Source organism: Anthonomus grandis, chromosome 20 (assembly GCF_022605725.1).
Source record: "Anthonomus grandis grandis chromosome 20, icAntGran1.3, whole genome shotgun sequence".
NCBI classification, from domain to species: Eukaryota; Metazoa; Arthropoda; class Insecta; order Coleoptera; family Curculionidae; genus Anthonomus; species Anthonomus grandis.
In genome coordinates this window covers 4,914,763-4,928,337 of record NC_065565.1, presented here as the reverse complement: position 1 = coordinate 4,928,337, position 13,575 = coordinate 4,914,763, and positions in this window count along the sequence as shown.

The window sequence follows — 13,575 nt, the reverse complement described above, 5'->3', positions numbered from 1 at the left end:
GTTTTTGGAAACATATTGAAATTATAAGATTTTTGTGCCTTAGCCGACATTTTTGGTCATAACTTGGAAACTACTTAAGATATTCTCATAATTTTTTCACATCCTTGTAATGGGATTCCTGAGGATGGATTTGAGGGTATAAACGTCTTTCTGAGTTAAAAATTGAGGTAGTTAGGGCTGTTTTGGTTGGGGTGGTTTTTCTTGCTACTTTTCCTAACAAATTCTAACTTTCCTTGTGAATGTTTTAATAAATAATGAGAATTTTCTTAAAAGAGTTTTAATTTAAGAAAGGGAATTTCTTGCCAAGCAATTTAATATAAGAACGATTTTTGTACCTCAAAAACTTCTTGAGTTAGAGGCAATTTTGTCCAACGAGGTTCTAGAGCCATCAAACTTGAAGTTTTAGAAACCGCATTAAAATTACAAGATTTTTATGCCTTAGCCGACATTTTTGGTCATAACTTGGAAACTACTTAAGATATTCTCATTATTTTTTCACATACTTATAATGGGATTCCTGAGGATGGATTTGAGGGTAAAAACATCATTCTGGGTTAAAAATTACGGTAGCTAGGGCTATTTTAGTTGTTGGGTAGTTCTTAACGATTCTTTATGGCTCGACTGCCTGGAACTAAAATAATTTTCATTGAAATTGTTCGAACACAAGGTTCTACTTTTAGCGACAACTTCTCAATTGGATTGTGCCGGCCACTCCGAAACTCGAACGTTATTCTCTCGAATAATCGTTTTTTGGATCGTAAAACGCTTAAGAAACTTCTCTTTTATTAGAAATTAATCAGTTGTATCCCTCTTTACGTATCAGGGGAAATTTAACTGAAATTTATTCTGTGAAACAGTGGGGGTGGTTGTGACGTGCTTGATATTTACTCTAATTTGAAACACAGGTCCGGATAATTATGTTCCTTATTAAGATTAGTAATGGTTTAATTTAAGTGGGTTTCAATTCATTAGAATACATTAAATAATGTATTTCTTCCAGGCAGTTGACGAACAACGAGGAACTGTTTTTTTTTTAAGCATTTCTTTATAATATGGGAAACAGTTTGTGGACCACCATTTTTGGTAATCCTGGAATGCAGACTTTAAAGGCTCATAACAAGAAAGTTTTTTTAATGCATCTATCGGTTCTTGTTGTTTTTCTTGGTTTTCTCGATTTTAGTATTGGCCCACATTTTTGGTCATAACTTGAAAACTACTTATGATATTCTCCTAATTCCTTCACACCATTATAGTGGGATTCCTGAGGATGGATTTGAGGGCAAAAACGTCCTTCTAGGTTCAAAACTGAGATAGTAAAGGCGGTTTTGATTGAGGTGGTTTTTTTTGGCTACTTTTCTTAACAAATTCTAACTTTCCTTGTTAAAATTTTAATAAATAATGGGAATTTTTTTAAAAGAGTTTTAATTTAAGAAAGGGACGTTCTTACCAAGCAATTTAATATAAGAACGATTTTTGTACCCCAAAAACTTCTTGAGTTAGAGGCAATTTTGTCCAACAAGGTCCTACAGCCATCAAACTTAAAATTTTAGGAACCATATTGAAATTATAAGATTTTATGCATTAGTCGACATTTTTGGTCATAACTTGGAAACCCTTTAAGATATTCTTATAATTTTTTCACATCCTTATAATGGGATTCCTGAGGATGGATTTGAGGGTAAAAACGTCTTTCTGAGTTAAAAATTGAGGTAGTTAGAGCTGTTTTGGTTAAGGTAGTTTTTCTTCATACTTTTCTGAACAAATTCTAACTTTCCTTGATAATATTTCAATAAATACTGGGAATTTTTTTAAAACAGTTCTATATTTTAAAAGGGAATTTCTTACCAAGCAATTTAATATAAGAACGATTTTTGTACCCCAAAAACTTCTTGAGTTAAAGGGAATTTTGTCCAACAGGGTCCTAGAGCCACCAAATTTGAAGTTTTTAGAACGATATTGTAATTACAAGATTTTTATACAGTAGCCGACATTTTTGGTCATAACTTGGAAACTACTTAAGATATTCTCATTATTTTTTCACATCCTTATAATGGGATTCCTGAGGATGGATTTGAGGGTAAAAACGTCTTTCTGAGTTAAACTTTAAGATAGCTAAAGGTTCTTTTGGCTGGAGTAGTTTTTTTACTTAACTTATAACTTTTTGGTAATTTTTAGTCATAACTTGGAAACTTCTTAAGATATTTTCATAATTTTTTCACATACTTATAATGGGATTCCTGAGGATGGATTTGAGGGTAAAAACGCCATTCTGGGTTAAAAATTGAGTAAACTAGGGCTGTTACAGTAGTATTCAGTTCTTCTGGGTCTAGTGTATCCTTTGCAAATAACTTTGCCTTCTGCAACAGAGCGAATTGCAAGTTATAATCTGTCGGACATCAACAGCATCCAAATAGGCAGATCAGCAGAAGAAAGTTGACACTCCTGATAGACTGGCCGTCGCGCTCACCAGATTTGACCCTAACAGATTTTTTTTTTCATGGACCTTGACTAAACGAAATTTAGCAGAATATGGTCGTTAAATGTTTCTTAAGGAGAATTGTGGTTGTGATCAACAATTATTTTTGAGTTAAAGGGAATTTTGTACATAGAGAGCCCAGAATTTGAACTTTTTAGAACCATATTGGAAATACAAGATTTTTATGCCTTAGCAGACATATTTGGTCATAACTTGGAAACTATTTAAGATATTCTCATAATTTTTTCACATCCTTATAATGGGATTCCTGAGGATGGATTTGAGGGTAAAAACGTCATCCTGGATTAAAAATTGAGGTTGTTGCTGCGGTATTCAGTTTTTCTAGGTCTAAGATAAGTCATGTTGTGTCAGACATCAATGATATCCAAATAGATACATCGGAAGAAAAAAAAATGACGCTCTTATAAACTGGACATCACGCTCACCAGATTTGACTCCAGTAGATTATTTTTTATGATTACTTTGCTTAAACGAAGTCTAGCAGAATAGGACCGTTACTCATTTTGGGGTGTAAAATAATAATAATGTATTTATTTAGCATATAAGTGCTACAAGGATGTTTACACATTAATTACTTGAACCTATCTAAAAAAAAATTAAGGATTATAATAAATAAGCTTTGAAGGCAACAAAAATAGAGAAAGTGCCAAGTATAATACATAATAGACATAAACGTAATTTAAAGAAGCACCTCGCTAAAACTACATAAAAAGAAACTTAAAACTAAAAATATAAAAATTTAAAAATACAGATATATTAATATAAGGGGCATAAATAAAATAATTAAAACAAAATAAAATAGTCAAAAATAAAAGCCAATTTAACAAGATATAAAAATAAAAGGTGTATAAATGAAATCGATAAAATCATGTTACGTTATTGTTAGCCGACATTTTTGATCATAACTTGGAAACCACTTAAGATATTCTCATAATTTTTTCACATTCTTGTAATGAGATCCCTGAGGATGGATTTCGAGGTAAGAACGTCACGCTAAGTTAAAAATTGAGGTAGTTACGGCTGTTTTGGTTGGCGTCGTTTTTTTTGCCTACTTTTTTTTAACAAATTCTAACTTTTCTTGAGAATATCTTAAAAAATAATAAGGATATTCTTAAAACGGTTTTGGTCTAAGAAAGGGTGTTTCTTATCAAACACTTTCATATGAAAATAATTCTTGTACCTCAAAAACTCTTTGAGTTAGAGGCAATTTTGTCCAACAAGGTCCTAGAGCCATCAAATTTGAAGTTTTAGAAACCACATTGAAATTATAAGATTTTTATGCCTTAGCGGACATTTTTGGTCATAACTTGGAAACTACTTAAGATATTCTCCTAATTCCTTCACACCGTTATAGTGGGATTCCTGAGGATGGATTTCAGGGTAAAAACGTCTTTTTGAGTTAAAAATTGAGGTAGCTAGAGCAGTTTTGGTTGGGGTGGTTTTTTGGCTACTTTTCTTAACAAATTCTAACTTTCTGTGAATATTTCAATAAATAATGGGATTTTTTTTAAAAGAGTTTTAATTTAAGAAAGGGACGTTCTTACCAAACAATTTAATATAAAAACGATTTTTGTACCTCAAAAACCTCGTTGAGTTAAAGGGAATTTTATCCAACAAGGTCCCAAGCCCGTCAAATTTGAAGTTTTTACAAGATTTTAATGCATTAGCCGACATTTTTGGGCATAACTTTGAAACTTCTTAAGATATTCTCATTATTTTTCCACATCTTCATGATGGGATTCCTGAGGATGGATTTGAGGGTAAAAACGTCATTCTGAGTTAAAAATTGAGTAAACTAGGGCTGTTGCAGTAGTATTCAGTTCTTCTGGGTCTAGTGTATCCTTTGCAAATAACTTTGCCTTCTGCAACAGAGCGAATTGCAAGTTATATTCTGTCTGACATCAACAGCATCCAAATAGGCAGATCAGCAGAAGAAAGTTGACACTCCTCATAGACTGGCCGTCGCGCTTACCAGATTTCACCCTAACAGATTTTTTTTTAATGGACCTTGACTAAACGAAATTTAGCAGAATATGGTCGTTAAATGTTTCTTAAGGAGAACTGTGATTGTGATCAACAATTATTTTTGAGTTAAAAGGAATTTTGTACATCGAGATCCCAAAATTTGAAGTTTTTAGAACCATATTTGAAATACAAGATTTTTATTTAATAGCAGACATTTTTGATCATAACTTGGAAACTACTTAAGATATTTTCATAATTTTTTCACATCCTTATAATGGGATTCCTGAGGATGGATTTGAGGGTAAAAACGTCTTTTTGAGTTAAAAATTGAGGTAGCTAGAGCAGTTTTGGTTGAGTTACTTTTTTTTGCTACTTTTCTTAATAAATTCTAACTTTCCTTAAGAATATTGTAAGAAATAATGGGAATTTTTTATAAGGGTTTTAATTTAAGAAAGGGGCGTTCTTGCCAAGCAATTTAATATAAGAACGCTTTTTGTACCTCAAAAACTTCTTGAGTTAGAGGGAATTTTGTCCAACAAGGTCCTAAAGCCATCAAACTTGAAGTTTCAGAAACCACATTGAAATTACAAGATTTTTATGCCTCAGCGGACATTTTTGGTCCTAACTTGGAAACTTCTTAAGATATTCTCATTATTTTTTCACATACTTATAATGGGATTCCTGAGGATGGGTTTGACGGTAAAAACGTCATTCTGAGTTAAAAATTGAGTAAACTAGGACTGTTGCAGTAGTATTCAGTTCTTCTGGGTCTAGTGTATCCTTTGCAAATAACTTTGCCTTCTGCAACAGAGCGAATTGCAAGTTATATTCTGTCGGACATCAACAGCATCCAAATAGGCAGATCAGAAGAAGAAAGTTGACACTCCTGATAGACTGGCCGTCGCGCTCACCAGATTTGACCCTAACAGATTTTTTTTTATGATGGCCTTGACTAAACGAAATTTAGCAGAATATGGTCGTTAAATGTTTCTCTTAAGAAGAATTGTGATTGTAATCAACAATTATTTTTGAGTTAAAAGAAATTTTGTACATCGAGATCCCAGAATTTGAAGTTTTTAGAACCGTATTTGAAATACAAGATTTTTATTTAATAGAAGACATTTTTGGTCATAGCTTGGAAACTACTTAAGATATCCTTATAATTTTTTCACATCCTTATAATGGGATTCCTGAGGATGGATTTGAGGGTAAAAACGCCTTTCTGAGTTAAAAATTGAGATAGCTAGGGCTGTTTTGGTTGGGGTGGTTTTTCTTGCTACTTTTCTTAACAAATTCTAACTTTCCTTGTGAATATTTTAATAAATAATGGGAATTTTTTTAAAAGAGTTTTTTTTTTAAGAAAGGGATGTTTTTACCAACCAATTTAATATAAGAACGATTTTTGTACCTTAAAAAATTCTTGAGTTAGAGGCAATTTTATCCAACGAGTTCCTAGAGCCATCAAACTTGAAGTTTTTAGTACCATATTGAAATTCAAGATTTTTATGCATTAGCCAACATTTTTGGTCATAACTTGGAAACTACTTAAGATATTCTCATAATTTTTTTACATCCTTATAATGGGATTCCTGAGGATGGATTTGAGGGTAAAAACATCATTCTGGGTTAAAAATTACGGTAGCTAGGGCTATTTTAGTTGTTGGGTAGTTCTTAACGATTCTTTATGGCTCGACTGCCTGGAACTAAAATAATTTTCATTGAAATTGTTCGAACACAAGGTTCTACTTTTAGCGACAACTTCTCAATTGGATTGTGCCGGCCACTCCGAAACTCGAACGTTATTCTCTCGAATAATCGTTTTTTGGATCGTAAAACGCTTAAGAAACTTCTCTTTTATTAGAAATTAATCAGTTGTATCCCTCTTTACGTATCAGGGGAAATTTAACTGAAATTTATTCTGTGAAACAGTGGGGGTGGTTGTGACGTGCTTGATATTTACTCTAATTTGAAACACAGGTCCGGATAATTATGTTCCTTATTAAGATTAGTAATGGTTTAATTTAAGTGGGTTTCAATTCATTAGAATACATTAAATAATGTATTTCTTCCAGGCAGTTGACGAACAACGAGGAACTGTTTTTTTTTTAAGCATTTCTTTATAATATGGGAAACAGTTTGTGGACCACCATTTTTGGTAATCCTGGAATGCAGACTTTAAAGGCTCATAACAAGAAAGTTTTTTTAATGCATCTATCGGTTCTTGTTGTTTTTCTTGGTTTTCTCGATTTTAGTATTGGCCCACATTTTTGGTCATAACTTGAAAACTACTTATGATATTCTCCTAATTCCTTCACACCATTATAGTGGGATTCCTGAGGATGGATTTGAGGGCAAAAACGTCCTTCTAGGTTCAAAACTGAGATAGTAAAGGCGGTTTTGATTGAGGTGGTTTTTTTTGGCTACTTTTCTTAACAAATTCTAACTTTCCTTGTTAAAATTTTAATAAATAATGGGATTTTTTTTAAAAGAGTTTTAATTTAAGAAAGGGACGTTCTTACCAAGCAATTTAATATAAGAACGATTTTTGTACCCCAAAAACTTCTTGAGTTAGAGGCAATTTTGTCCAACAAGGTCCTACAGCCATCAAACTTAAAATTTTAGGAACCATATTGAAATTATAAGATTTTATGCATTAGTCGACATTTTTGGTCATAACTTGGAAACCCTTTAAGATATTCTTATAATTTTTTCACATCCTTATAATGGGATTCCTGAGGATGGATTTGAGGGTAAAAACGTCTTTCTGAGTTAAAAATTGAGGTAGTTAGAGCTGTTTTGGTTAAGGTAGTTTTTCTTCATACTTTTCTGAACAAATTCTAACTTTCCTTGATAATATTTCAATAAATACTGGGAATTTTTTTAAAACAGTTCTATATTTTAAAAGGGAATTTCTTACCAAGCAATTTAATATAAGAACGATTTTTGTACCCCAAAAACTTCTTGAGTTAAAGGGAATTTTGTCCAACAGGGTCCTAGAGCCACCAAATTTGAAGTTTTTAGAACGATATTGTAATTACAAGATTTTTATACAGTAGCCGACATTTTTGGTCATAACTTGGAAACTACTTAAGATATTCTCATTATTTTTTCACATCCTTATAATGGGATTCCTGAGGATGGATTTGAGGGTAAAAACGTCTTTCTGAGTTAAACTTTAAGATAGCTAAAGGTTCTTTTGGCTGGAGTAGTTTTTTTACTTAACTTATAACTTTTTGGTAATTTTTAGTCATAACTTGGAAACTTCTTAAGATATTTTCATAATTTTTTCACATACTTATAATGGGATTCCTGAGGATGGATTTGAGGGTAAAAACGCCATTCTGGGTTAAAAATTGAGTAAACTAGGGCTGTTACAGTAGTATTCAGTTCTTCTGGGTCTAGTGTATCCTTTGCAAATAACTTTGCCTTCTGCAACAGAGCGAATTGCAAGTTATAATCTGTCGGACATCAACAGCATCCAAATAGGCAGATCAGCAGAAGAAAGTTGACACTCCTGATAGACTGGCCGTCGCGCTCACCAGATTTGACCCTAACAGATTTTTTTTTTCATGGACCTTGACTAAACGAAATTTAGCAGAATATGGTCGTTAAATGTTTCTTAAGGAGAATTGTGGTTGTGATCAACAATTATTTTTGAGTTAAAGGGAATTTTGTACATAGAGAGCCCAGAATTTGAACTTTTTAGAACCATATTGGAAATACAAGATTTTTATGCCTTAGCAGACATATTTGGTCATAACTTGGAAACTATTTAAGATATTCTCATAATTTTTTCACATCCTTATAATGGGATTCCTGAGGATGGATTTGAGGGTAAAAACGTCATCCTGGATTAAAAATTGAGGTTGTTGCTGCGGTATTCAGTTTTTCTAGGTCTAAGATAAGTCATGTTGTGTCAGACATCAATGATATCCAAATAGATACATCGGAAGAAAAAAAAATGACGCTCTTATAAACTGGACATCACGCTCACCAGATTTGACTCCAGTAGATTATTTTTTATGATTACTTTGCTTAAACGAAGTCTAGCAGAATAGGACCGTTACTCATTTTGGGGTGTAAAATAATAATAATGTATTTATTTAGCATATAAGTGCTACAAGGATGTTTACACATTAATTACTTGAACCTATCTAAAAAAAAATTAAGGATTATAATAAATAAGCTTTGAAGGCAACAAAAATAGAGAAAGTGCCAAGTATAATACATAATAGACATAAACGTAATTTAAAGAAGCACCTCGCTAAAACTACATAAAAAGAAACTTAAAACTAAAAATATAAAAATTTAAAAATACAGATATATTAATATAAGGGGCATAAATAAAATAATTAAAACAAAATAAAATAGTCAAAAATAAAAGCCAATTTAACAAGATATAAAAATAAAAGGTGTATAAATGAAATCGATAAAATCATGTTACGTTATTGTTAGCCGACATTTTTGATCATAACTTGGAAACCACTTAAGATATTCTCATAATTTTTTCACATTCTTGTAATGAGATCCCTGAGGATGGATTTCGAGGTAAGAACGTCACGCTAAGTTAAAAATTGAGGTAGTTACGGCTGTTTTGGTTGGCGTCGTTTTTTTTGCCTACTTTTTTTTAACAAATTCTAACTTTTCTTGAGAATATCTTAAAAAATAATAAGGATATTCTTAAAACGGTTTTGGTCTAAGAAAGGGTGTTTCTTATCAAACACTTTCATATGAAAATAATTCTTGTACCTCAAAAACTCTTTGAGTTAGAGGCAATTTTGTCCAACAAGGTCCTAGAGCCATCAAATTTGAAGTTTTAGAAACCACATTGAAATTATAAGATTTTTATGCCTTAGCGGACATTTTTGGTCATAACTTGGAAACTACTTAAGATATTCTCCTAATTCCTTCACACCGTTATAGTGGGATTCCTGAGGATGGATTTCAGGGTAAAAACGTCTTTTTGAGTTAAAAATTGAGGTAGCTAGAGCAGTTTTGGTTGGGGTGGTTTTTTGGCTACTTTTCTTAACAAATTCTAACTTTCTGTGAATATTTCAATAAATAATGGGATTTTTTTTAAAAGAGTTTTAATTTAAGAAAGGGACGTTCTTACCAAACAATTTAATATAAAAACGATTTTTGTACCTCAAAAACCTCGTTGAGTTAAAGGGAATTTTATCCAACAAGGTCCCAAGCCCGTCAAATTTGAAGTTTTTACAAGATTTTAATGCATTAGCCGACATTTTTGGGCATAACTTTGAAACTTCTTAAGATATTCTCATTATTTTTCCACATCTTCATGATGGGATTCCTGAGGATGGATTTGAGGGTAAAAACGTCATTCTGAGTTAAAAATTGAGTAAACTAGGGCTGTTGCAGTAGTATTCAGTTCTTCTGGGTCTAGTGTATCCTTTGCAAATAACTTTGCCTTCTGCAACAGAGCGAATTGCAAGTTATATTCTGTCTGACATCAACAGCATCCAAATAGGCAGATCAGCAGAAGAAAGTTGACACTCCTCATAGACTGGCCGTCGCGCTTACCAGATTTCACCCTAACAGATTTTTTTTTAATGGACCTTGACTAAACGAAATTTAGCAGAATATGGTCGTTAAATGTTTCTTAAGGAGAACTGTGATTGTGATCAACAATTATTTTTGAGTTAAAAGGAATTTTGTACATCGAGATCCCAAAATTTGAAGTTTTTAGAACCATATTTGAAATACAAGATTTTTATTTAATAGCAGACATTTTTGATCATAACTTGGAAACTACTTAAGATATTTTCATAATTTTTTCACATCCTTATAATGGGATTCCTGAGGATGGATTTGAGGGTAAAAACGTCTTTTTGAGTTAAAAATTGAGGTAGCTAGAGCAGTTTTGGTTGAGTTACTTTTTTTTGCTACTTTTCTTAATAAATTCTAACTTTCCTTAAGAATATTGTAAGAAATAATGGGAATTTTTTATAAGGGTTTTAATTTAAGAAAGGGGCGTTCTTGCCAAGCAATTTAATATAAGAACGCTTTTTGTACCTCAAAAACTTCTTGAGTTAGAGGGAATTTTGTCCAACAAGGTCCTAAAGCCATCAAACTTGAAGTTTCAGAAACCACATTGAAATTACAAGATTTTTATGCCTCAGCGGACATTTTTGGTCCTAACTTGGAAACTTCTTAAGATATTCTCATTATTTTTTCACATACTTATAATGGGATTCCTGAGGATGGGTTTGACGGTAAAAACGTCATTCTGAGTTAAAAATTGAGTAAACTAGGACTGTTGCAGTAGTATTCAGTTCTTCTGGGTCTAGTGTATCCTTTGCAAATAACTTTGCCTTCTGCAACAGAGCGAATTGCAAGTTATATTCTGTCGGACATCAACAGCATCCAAATAGGCAGATCAGAAGAAGAAAGTTGACACTCCTGATAGACTGGCCGTCGCGCTCACCAGATTTGACCCTAACAGATTTTTTTTTATGATGGCCTTGACTAAACGAAATTTAGCAGAATATGGTCGTTAAATGTTTCTCTTAAGAAGAATTGTGATTGTAATCAACAATTATTTTTGAGTTAAAAGAAATTTTGTACATCGAGATCCCAGAATTTGAAGTTTTTAGAACCGTATTTGAAATACAAGATTTTTATTTAATAGAAGACATTTTTGGTCATAGCTTGGAAACTACTTAAGATATCCTTATAATTTTTTCACATCCTTATAATGGGATTCCTGAGGATGGATTTGAGGGTAAAAACGCCTTTCTGAGTTAAAAATTGAGATAGCTAGGGCTGTTTTGGTTGGGGTGGTTTTTCTTGCTACTTTTCTTAACAAATTCTAACTTTCCTTGTGAATATTTTAATAAATAATGGGAATTTTTTTAAAAGAGTTTTTTTTTTAAGAAAGGGATGTTTTTACCAACCAATTTAATATAAGAACGATTTTTTGTACCTTAAAAAATTCTTGAGTTAGAGGCAATTTTATCCAACGAGTTCCTAGAGCCATCAAACTTGAAGTTTTTAGTACCATATTGAAATTCAAGATTTTTATGCATTAGCCAACATTTTTGGTCATAACTTGGAAACTACTTAAGATATTCTCATAATTTTTTTTACATCCTTATAATGGGATTCCTGAGGATGGATTTGAGGGTAAAAACATCATTCTGGGTTAAAAATTACGGTAGCTAGGGCTATTTTAGTTGTTGGGTAGTTCTTAACGATTCTTTATGGCTCGACTGCCTGGAACTAAAATAATTTTCATTGAAATTGTTCGAACACAAGGTTCTACTTTTAGCGACAACTTCTCAATTGGATTGTGCCGGCCACTCCGAAACTCGAACGTTATTCTCTCGAATAATCGTTTTTTGGATCGTAAAACGCTTAAGAAACTTCTCTTTTATTAGAAATTAATCAGTTGTATCCCTCTTTACGTATCAGGGGAAATTTAACTGAAATTTATTCTGTGAAACAGTGGGGGTGGTTGTGACGTGCTTGATATTTACTCTAATTTGAAACACAGGTCCGGATAATTATGTTCCTTATTAAGATTAGTAATGGTTTAATTTAAGTGGGTTTCAATTCATTAGAATACATTAAATAATGTATTTCTTCCAGGCAGTTGACGAACAACGAGGAACTGTTTTTTTTTTAAGCATTTCTTTATAATATGGGAAACAGTTTGTGGACCACCATTTTTGGTAATCCTGGAATGCAGACTTTAAAGGCTCATAACAAGAAAGTTTTTTTAATGCATCTATCGGTTCTTGTTGTTTTTCTTGGTTTTCTCGATTTTAGTATTGGCCCACATTTTTGGTCATAACTTGAAAACTACTTATGATATTCTCCTAATTCCTTCACACCATTATAGTGGGATTCCTGAGGATGGATTTGAGGGCAAAAACGTCCTTCTAGGTTCAAAACTGAGATAGTAAAGGCGGTTTTGATTGAGGTGGTTTTTTTTGGCTACTTTTCTTAACAAATTCTAACTTTCCTTGTTAAAATTTTAATAAATAATGGGATTTTTTTTAAAAGAGTTTTAATTTAAGAAAGGGACGTTCTTACCAAGCAATTTAATATAAGAACGATTTTTGTACCCCAAAAACTTCTTGAGTTAGAGGCAATTTTGTCCAACAAGGTCCTACAGCCATCAAACTTAAAATTTTAGGAACCATATTGAAATTATAAGATTTTATGCATTAGTCGACATTTTTGGTCATAACTTGGAAACCCTTTAAGATATTCTTATAATTTTTTCACATCCTTATAATGGGATTCCTGAGGATGGATTTGAGGGTAAAAACGTCTTTCTGAGTTAAAAATTGAGGTAGTTAGAGCTGTTTTGGTTAAGGTAGTTTTTCTTCATACTTTTCTGAACAAATTCTAACTTTCCTTGATAATATTTCAATAAATACTGGGAATTTTTTTAAAACAGTTCTATATTTTAAAAGGGAATTTCTTACCAAGCAATTTAATATAAGAACGATTTTTGTACCCCAAAAACTTCTTGAGTTAAAGGGAATTTTGTCCAACAGGGTCCTAGAGCCACCAAATTTGAAGTTTTTAGAACGATATTGTAATTACAAGATTTTTATACAGTAGCCGACATTTTTGGTCATAACTTGGAAACTACTTAAGATATTCTCATTATTTTTTCACATCCTTATAATGGGATTCCTGAGGATGGATTTGAGGGTAAAAACGTCTTTCTGAGTTAAACTTTAAGATAGCTAAAGGTTCTTTTGGCTGGAGTAGTTTTTTTACTTAACTTATAACTTTTTGGTAATTTTTAGTCATAACTTGGAAACTTCTTAAGATATTTTCATAATTTTTTCACATACTTATAATGGGATTCCTGAGGATGGATTTGAGGGTAAAAACGCCATTCTGGGTTAAAAATTGAGTAAACTAGGGCTGTTACAGTAGTATTCAGTTCTTCTGGGTCTAGTGTATCCTTTGCAAATAACTTTGCCTTCTGCAACAGAGCGAATTGCAAGTTATAATCTGTCGGACATCAACAGCATCCAAATAGGCAGATCAGCAGAAGAAAGTTGACACTCCTGATAGACTGGCCGTCGCGCTCACCAGATTTGACCCTAACAGATTTACTCTCACGAGATGTG